A 7,997-nucleotide genomic window follows, 5' to 3' on the forward strand; every position below is an offset into this window, starting at 1 on the left:
TAAACATGTAGCTGTTGCACAATAAATGTTTTTCTCGAATAATGTCCTTTCTAGACGTGTTCCTTTCTAGCATGAGAGATTATAAACTCTGGGGAAAAAGGAAGGTGGAATGGGACGCACTTCAGTCCTCGTCAGTGGCCCTCTCATCGGAAATGGATGGGGTGTGGAGAAGCTGGTGGGGGACACCGTCCTTCCAGCCCCACACCTGCTCCTCTGTAGTCCTCATGTCAACCTTCCCCTCTGCACAAAACCATCACTGTATTCAGACTTTGTAGCAACTTTGCCAAAGCAAGGAAGTGCCCTCACAGAGCTTATCCAGCTCAGAAAAACACAGGTATCCTCCTCTCTCCATAGGCGTAGGCACGACCCAGAAAGGAATGGGTGCTGGGCTGAAGGACAGCAGTGAAACCAGGCCTAGGAATGGGGTTGGGAGGAGGTTTGCGCCTGGAACACAGGGAGGGTTGAGGCCAGGATTGGGTGTGGGTGCCCATTAGTGGTTCCATCCAGAGTCTAAATACCACTGAGTGAGCAAGCAGCCTTTCTCCCTTACCCCGCCCCACGTCCATACACACACACACACAGTCAAGCCATAGTCGCATGTAGCTCATCTGTTGTGAGAAGTTAAAAATGTGCAAGGGGAGGCACAGGGAAGATTCTTCCCTTTGAAAGATGAAAAAAGGCCCAGAGAAACTGGAGTTTATTCCGTGCAGGTTAAACAGGTTTATCTCAGCCTCTCTGTTCCCCAATCCTGTGTCCTTGATATGACAGTCCTTGTCCTATCACTCATGGCACCCAATGCCCACCAGGACCAAGGTGCGTGCCCCAGGTGAGAAGCAGGAGGGAACAGCACGCTTTGACCACTTTATCCTTCAAATTCTGCTTTTTTTCCCCAACCTTCTATTAAAGTTGGATTTTCAGACAATGAGAGAGGTGGGGGCCAGGCGTGGCCTGGGTTGACAGAGGAAACTAGCCTCGAATCTTTTTTTTTTCACTGATGATCTCAGAATTAACTATATTTTTTGCTGTGTAATTATGAGCACTTTCTGGATCCCGTGCAGAGCTTGGATGGGGTTTGGGTTCTAAGCTCTGGCTGGGAGCAAGGGAGCAAAGAGATTGTTTATTCCCATCCTGTTGGACTGAGGCTCTGCTATGAGAGCTGTGGCGCAGGCAGCCCCTGGATTGTTACCTTGCAGGGTAGCAATTTTTTACTAAACATTTTTAAGTTAAAAATAGCCTTCTGATAAAATAAAAGGGGCATATGTGTATTGTAGAAGTTGGAAAAAATAAAAATAGCGAAAAGTTTTAAATGCATGAGAAAACATAGATCACCAAAAGTAAGAAAAAAATAGGGGTAAAGATTTCCTGTCCCTCAAGTGAATATCAATATACCACCTTGTTGTATATTCTTTCAGATCTTTTTCAAAGTATATATTATGTATATGTTTTCCAAAATGAGATCATGCCGTACATGATTTTTCAAACTTTGTTTCAGTTAAAAATCCACCTTTCCATGTCAGTAAACTCAGCTATGTAATAGTCAGTATTGAGATTTCTCCAGTTTCCTCAGCATGGGCCCTGACGGCAGGTTTGTCAAACCCTGTCCCTGCCTGGAATGTGATTATGCCCCTTGGTCTCTTCTAACAAGTCCTGCCCCTTTTTTAACCACTCTGACTTGTCGAATGTTAGCGCTGGGTGCCCGGCTATGTTACACCTTCCCAGTTGGTCAGGCGAGCATTGGGCCGGAACACATCGCAGGGCGGGGTGCCAGGCCACCATTCCAAACAGAAATGTCGACGTCCCTTTTGCAGCAGCAGCCTATGCTGCTGGGCTGTGGGAACACAGCTGGGCGTAAGGTGTGGAAAGGGGAACGTGGGTTGTGCCAGAAGCCCAAGGCCCCACCCAGAAGTTTGGTAAAGAGTGACTTGGAGTCAGAGAGCAGGTGGGAAGCGGGTTCACCCTGTGCAGCCTCCAGGAAAGGACTGGCCCACCACCCTTCCTGCTCGGGCCTCCTCAGGCCACCTCTTCCCAGGTCACGTCCTTCCCAGCTGCGCTCACCTTCAGCCTTTCCCAAGGCCTGTCCGACCACACAGTAAGCAAGAGCTACCCCAAGTGCTTCTTGGGCAAAGGGCAGTTTTCGGAAGTATTTACTAATTAGAGCAGGTAGATACCAGTCACGTCAAACCCAGGACTATTTACCGTGGGATGAGAACAAAGGCTAGGGTTCTCTTGCCTTCCAGAACAACATTCCACTGTCTACCTAGTGCCAGATCCCTCGGGGTTTGAACTCCTGAACTCTCTCTCCCAACGTTGTATTCAGGTACCAAGTATTTAATCATTTGAAAAGTAAGAAAGACCAGGGCACGTTCTTCCCTTCCTCCCTGTGTCTGCTCCCGTCCCTTCGCCTGGGCCCACTCAGCACCCCGTCCCCCCCAGCCCCGAAGCTCACTGTGAGCCCGCATGCTTCCCTGGTGACCTCACCCCAGATCTTGCCTTTCGGCCCGTGCCTCCCCAATCTTCCCAGCCATCTCTGTTCGTCTTATCTCTGGCTCTTGCACAGATATCACACCCTGCATGCCTCATGACTAAAGATTCTGTGGCTTCCCCCCAGCCGTTTCCCACCCTGTCCTCGTCTTCCTTAGAAATTCCAGCATGTTTGTCAACTGCTCTCAAGCAGAAATGGTCAGGACACGGGGCGGGGCACCCTGCAGAGCTGAATCTCCCACACACGCTCAGCGTTCCCAGCCCCAAGCCCTTACTTGGATGTGCTGCAGAGAACAGGCAGCCAGTTCCTGGGAGAGCAGCACGTCTGCCTTTGTTGTATTTGAGGGCCCCACCACTGTGTTTGCACCCGAATTTTCAGGCTGAAGGCCTCTGCGGTGGCCTCCCTGGGAAGCGCCTTCATTTTATTTGAGAGAAAAGGTTCCAGCCCTGCTTCCTGTCTCTGAGCACTGGGGCCACAGCGCTGTCATCCCTCCCCCAGGAAGGCCAGACCCCTGAGCAGAGCTCAGACTGGGAAGGCATCGTTGTCCTGCAGTGTTGGCAGGATGCTCCAGACTCCTCTCAAACCCTGCAGGCAGGACTGCCCTGCCCTTCCTGGGGTCAGCTCCCAGGATGGGGCGCAGGCTGGCACATGCAGGACCCGCTCTGGGCCACTTGGCTGCCCCTCAGCCTACGCAGGCTCTGAGACCTCCAGCCCCTGCACCACCACAGCCCAGCTCCTGAGCCCCTCATGGTGTCAAGGCTTCCCCTGGGGGCCGCTTGGGTGGCAGCTGGGCCCGTGCTCAAGTATGAAGACAGAAGAATGAGGAACGCCCACCTCGTTCCTTGGATTCTGCACCCCTGCAGCCAGTCCCTCGTGGGCCCTCCTCCCAGGAGCCCCATCTTACCCACCCAAGAGCCTCCAAGGGTTCCCGCCAAATGTATCAAACCTAAACCTCTTGGCTGGCTCCAAGGCCCCACTAGGCCAGCTCCTCCAGGCTGCAGGCAGGGTCTCCCACTGCCGCCAGCAGGCAAGAGACTCCGCAGGCCTCTGCACACCCGGTGTCCTCTCCTGAAATGCCTTTCTGCCGTTAAAGGTATTTAAGGGGAATAGTTGTAACCTCCCTCAGGTTGTTGTGAGGATCAGTTAGTTAATACACAGAAAATTCTTAGAAGTGTGCCTAGCACATAGGAAACGCTCAGTAAGCGTCAGTTATTATTACTGTGTTATTTTGTTTCCAAGCCACACCCACCAGAGTGAACCCTTCCTCCAGGGTCCCCAGCTGGCAGCTCCTAAAATGGGCCTCTATTCCATGGACCCAAAAGTCGCTCCGACCATTTTGGACGTGTGGCCAGGTGCTTAGCCCCCAGGGGCCTGGCTGTTCCTGTGTGAGGTAAGGTCCCCCGGCAGAGGCCCACCCAGAACAAGGCCAACACAAAGGAGAACCCCAGCTTCATATTTTATGATTTACGAAGCACTGTCACGTCTATTTCTACTTTGTGGAATAGGCAGGGCAGAAATAACTATTCCCATTTTCCAAATGGTGCCATTGCTGCCCAGAGGTGATGGGTACCTTGCCCAGGCCACCAACTAGCAAGTGGCCCAGCTGGCCTTCGAATCCAGCGCTGCCAGGTTCCACCCTCAGTGCTGAGCTGGGTCACATCTTCCTCCTTCTGAAAAGCAGCTCAGATGCCAAAGGAATTAGAGACAGCCGCACGACGAAAACCAGACACCCTGCCCCTTGTCTCTGGACCAGCTCCCAGGAAAGGGAGAATAACGGATGTGTGGCCCCTGGGGCCGCCCCACCCCGTGAGCTCAGCTCCTGGCAGAAGGGGCCTCGCTAAGGAAGGCCTGTGAGCCCCCTGGGCCAGGAAAACCTCTCCCCAGAACTGGGGCCAGACCGCAAGGCTGCTTAACTCCAGGGTCAGAACGAAGAGGGTCCAAGGCCAGCCATGTCACCACTAACCCTCTCTAACCCTAACAACCCTGCCAACCGGGTGCTACACCCATTTTTCAGATGGGAAAACCAAGGCTTGGGAAGAGTTGACTGTGGGGCTCCAACTGGGGGAGCTTGTCCTCTGGAATACTCGTCAAAGCAAGACATAGCTTCCTTGAGGGTGGGGACCACACCTACCTTGCTTATAGCTGGTCCCCCAGGCCTATAGCTGTGCCCAATAAATATTTGTGAAATGAAAGCATGAATCCTCAGGTGCATCCTTCACTTAACCCTGAGGGAGGCTGGGTATAGCCCATGCCTCAGCTCTGGTCACAAAGGGGCCTGGCTGGGGCAAACCCACCCTGAGACCTGGGAAGCACCGCCAGCCCTGCCCACAGCCCCGTCCTAACCCCCAGCCCACAGCCAGGCCCACCAGGATGCCCCAGGGCCCCACCATCCAGCTCACTGGGTCAGGGGTCACCCTTGCTGCTGGGGGAGAGGGGTCAGCTCCCGGTCGTGGTGAAGGCTCTGTGGGCTGAGGCTCCAGCAGGTCAGGGCCTTGCTGGGGAAGAGGAGACAGGGCTCCGGGAGAATTCGAGTGGGGCGGGGGGAGCAGGGATGAGCGTGGTGAGGAGTTGAGGACAGGGCAGGCAGAACAGGAGTCCACGTCTAGGGTGCCCCAGGTCACCAGCCCAACCACGCAAGATCCCCCCTTGGAGGCCATTTCTCTAGCAGGCTCTCCCAGGAGATGATCTGAGGGCTTGTGGGGCTGAGGGTGGAGCCAGGCTCAGGCCAAGCAAGGGAGGCAGAAGCCCGGCCCAGGCCTGCGTGGGTGTGTATGCGCGGGCGGTGTCCCTGTCTGAGTCCAAGTCCATGAGCCCAGTCGGGGGACCATTCGCATTCACTTAACAACCATAACAGCCATGACCTCAGAGTATAGATAACAATGAAACCAAAGGCCACCCCACTCCCAACCCGCCCTCCAACGTGGTGCTTCTAGAAGACTCAGTGAACTGAAGTGTGCGACTGGTACAGCTCTCCCACCCGACAAGACCCCTTCTCCTCGGTCCTCCAGTCTCGGGCTGCACTTCCTTCCCCTCCCACTGCCTGGCTCCAGCCTCCCCACTCACCTTTTGTAGTGTCCTGCGACCAAGTTAAACCCAGACGCCCCTTCGGCGCTCAGGGCTCTGTCTGGACAGGCCACTGCCCAGAGGTCCCCAGCCTCATCTAGCACATGGGCTTCAGCCACGCTGGCTCTTCCCGGGTCTCCTGCGCCCTCCAGCCACCAAGCTTCCTATACTCTTCCTTCCCTCTGCCCAAAGGCACTTCCTCTAGCACCCGTATCCCCGCAATCCCTGTGACACGCCCGAGTCTCTCCTTCATGGACATGTCACGATCGCAGTTAGCGCCTGTCTCCCCCGCTAGACGTGTCTCCAGAAGCGGCACTGGGCCTTACCAAGTGAGTGCTGAGTGGAAGAACAGCAGGCGGAGGTGCCTCGCCTCTCCAGCTCTGACCTTGCTTCCTCCCGGCCCCCGCCAAACCCAGCTCACAGACGCCTCCTCCAGGAAGCCTCCGCATCCACTCAGAAGTCGTCTTCTCCTCCGAGCAGCTCCTAGGGCACTGCCCATGAGCTATGGTCCGTCTGCCTCCCCACACGGTTGTGAGACCCTCCGCGGCGCCTGGGCCCAGCCAGCCACAGTCCCTTCCCCACACCCATCTCCTCTCACTACTCAAACCGAGGCCTCTGGAAAGCCTTGGCTTCCTCCAGTCACTGACCGAACTCTGACGACCCCTCTGAGATTCCGGCTGGTGGCTGCCATTGGCCCCGTTACAGAGAAGACCCCTGAGGCTGAGGAAAAAGTCCCGCCTCCATAAACATCCACAGATTCACGCTGCCTTGTCTGTTGAGAGGACAACGTCCCAGAAGTGCCACCCTCAGGCTGGGGACCTTTTCACCAAAAGTCCAACCCTCCAGAGGAAAGAGAGGGGAATTTACTTCAGTCAGGATGGTATTTTAATACTTACTGTTTAGCAGTTTGGACCACAGAGAAGGACGTTATTACCCAAAACTGTTAAGGTGACATCTACAGTCATTGGTTTCTTTTTACCAAAGTTCTGTTGGTCTCTTACCAGTGCGGAATCTACTTTCCTTCAGAATTTTTATGTCTCATTCTATGGAATCAATTTTTTTTTTCCCCTGCTGAGGAAGAGTCACCCTGATTTAATATCTATTGCCAATCTTCCTCTCTTTGCTTGAGGAAGATTTGCCCTGAGCTAACATCTGTGCCAATCTTCCTCTATTTTCTTTGTGGGTCACCGCCACAGCATGGCCACCATGAGTGGTGTAGGTCCACGCCCAGGATTCAAACCTAGGCTGCTGAAGTGGAGCACGCCAAACTTCACCACCAAGCCACAGATCTGACCCCTGGAATCAATTTTTATTGTGAAAAATAATTAACAAAATAAAAGATAAAGGGCGGGGGAAAGGGTGCCTCTCCTCCACTACCCCAGAAAGGGCAGGAGCTTGAGGTGGGGAGAGAAGGGCTGAAATTATTTTCAATCCCACTCGGCAACAGTGGCGGAGATGCACAGCGTGCCAAGGTTCCAGGAACAGCGAGGAGGGCTCGGAGCCTCGAGATGGGGATGTCAGCGGGATCTCGGGTCGCTCCAGACAGACTGCAGGGACCAGTGCTGCAAGTGAGGGGAGAGGCGAGGTGGGGCCGGAGGGAGGCAGGCTCAGCAGAGAGGGTGCAGGTCGTGGGTTGGGGTCAGCCGCCCTGGGTTTAGATCCTAACTCCTCTACTAGCTGACTAGGAGAGCTTGGGCGACTTTCTGGGCCTCAGTTTCCCCATCTTTGAAATGGGGACAGGAATAGTACCTACCTCAGAGGGTTCTTGTGAAGGTTAAATGAGAGAGGGCATCAGCAAGGTGCCGGGCAGAGGGGAGGTGTGAGTCATGGCTGCTGTTGGCACTGTCAATGACATACTGTCCCTGACGAGGTGAGAGGAGACTTTGTGGGCTGCCTTTGGTCTTGAAGGTAAGAAGGATTTCAGCAGGTGGAGATGGGGCAAGACAGCTGAGTGCATTTCGGGAGGCCAGAAATTGCTGAGGCCAGACCCCAGGGGTGGGCCTGGGTGCTATACGCAGCCTCCCACGAATGCTCCAGCACACCTGGAAATGAGGCTGGAGCAGGGGCTTGGGGCCGAAGGGTGAAAGGCTCAGAGCCTTGTTTATTCATTCAACAAATATGTAATAAGTACTGACTCTGTGCTGGGCCCTGGAGAACCAGAGGTGAGCGTGGAGCTCACATTCTAGGGGGGGAGACAGGAAATAAACAGATAAACATGTCAACAAGAGCATTTCGACGGTGACAAAGGCTCTGAAGGCAAGAAAGCCATATTCTGGACCCGGAGTGACTGAGGAGGGGGACACAGTGACCAGGGCAGGCTTATCCGCAGAGGGGATGCATGAGGTGACACCTGTATGATGATGAGAGAAGGCCCAATCAGAAAATAATCTGCAGTGGACTGTCCAGGCAGAGGGCACGCAAGAGCAAAGGCCTGGAGGTGGCCTGGGCTCTG

The sequence above is a fragment of the Equus quagga genome, unplaced genomic scaffold (assembly GCF_021613505.1).
Source record: "Equus quagga isolate Etosha38 unplaced genomic scaffold, UCLA_HA_Equagga_1.0 509_RagTag, whole genome shotgun sequence".
Classification (NCBI taxonomy): domain Eukaryota; kingdom Metazoa; phylum Chordata; class Mammalia; order Perissodactyla; family Equidae; genus Equus; species Equus quagga.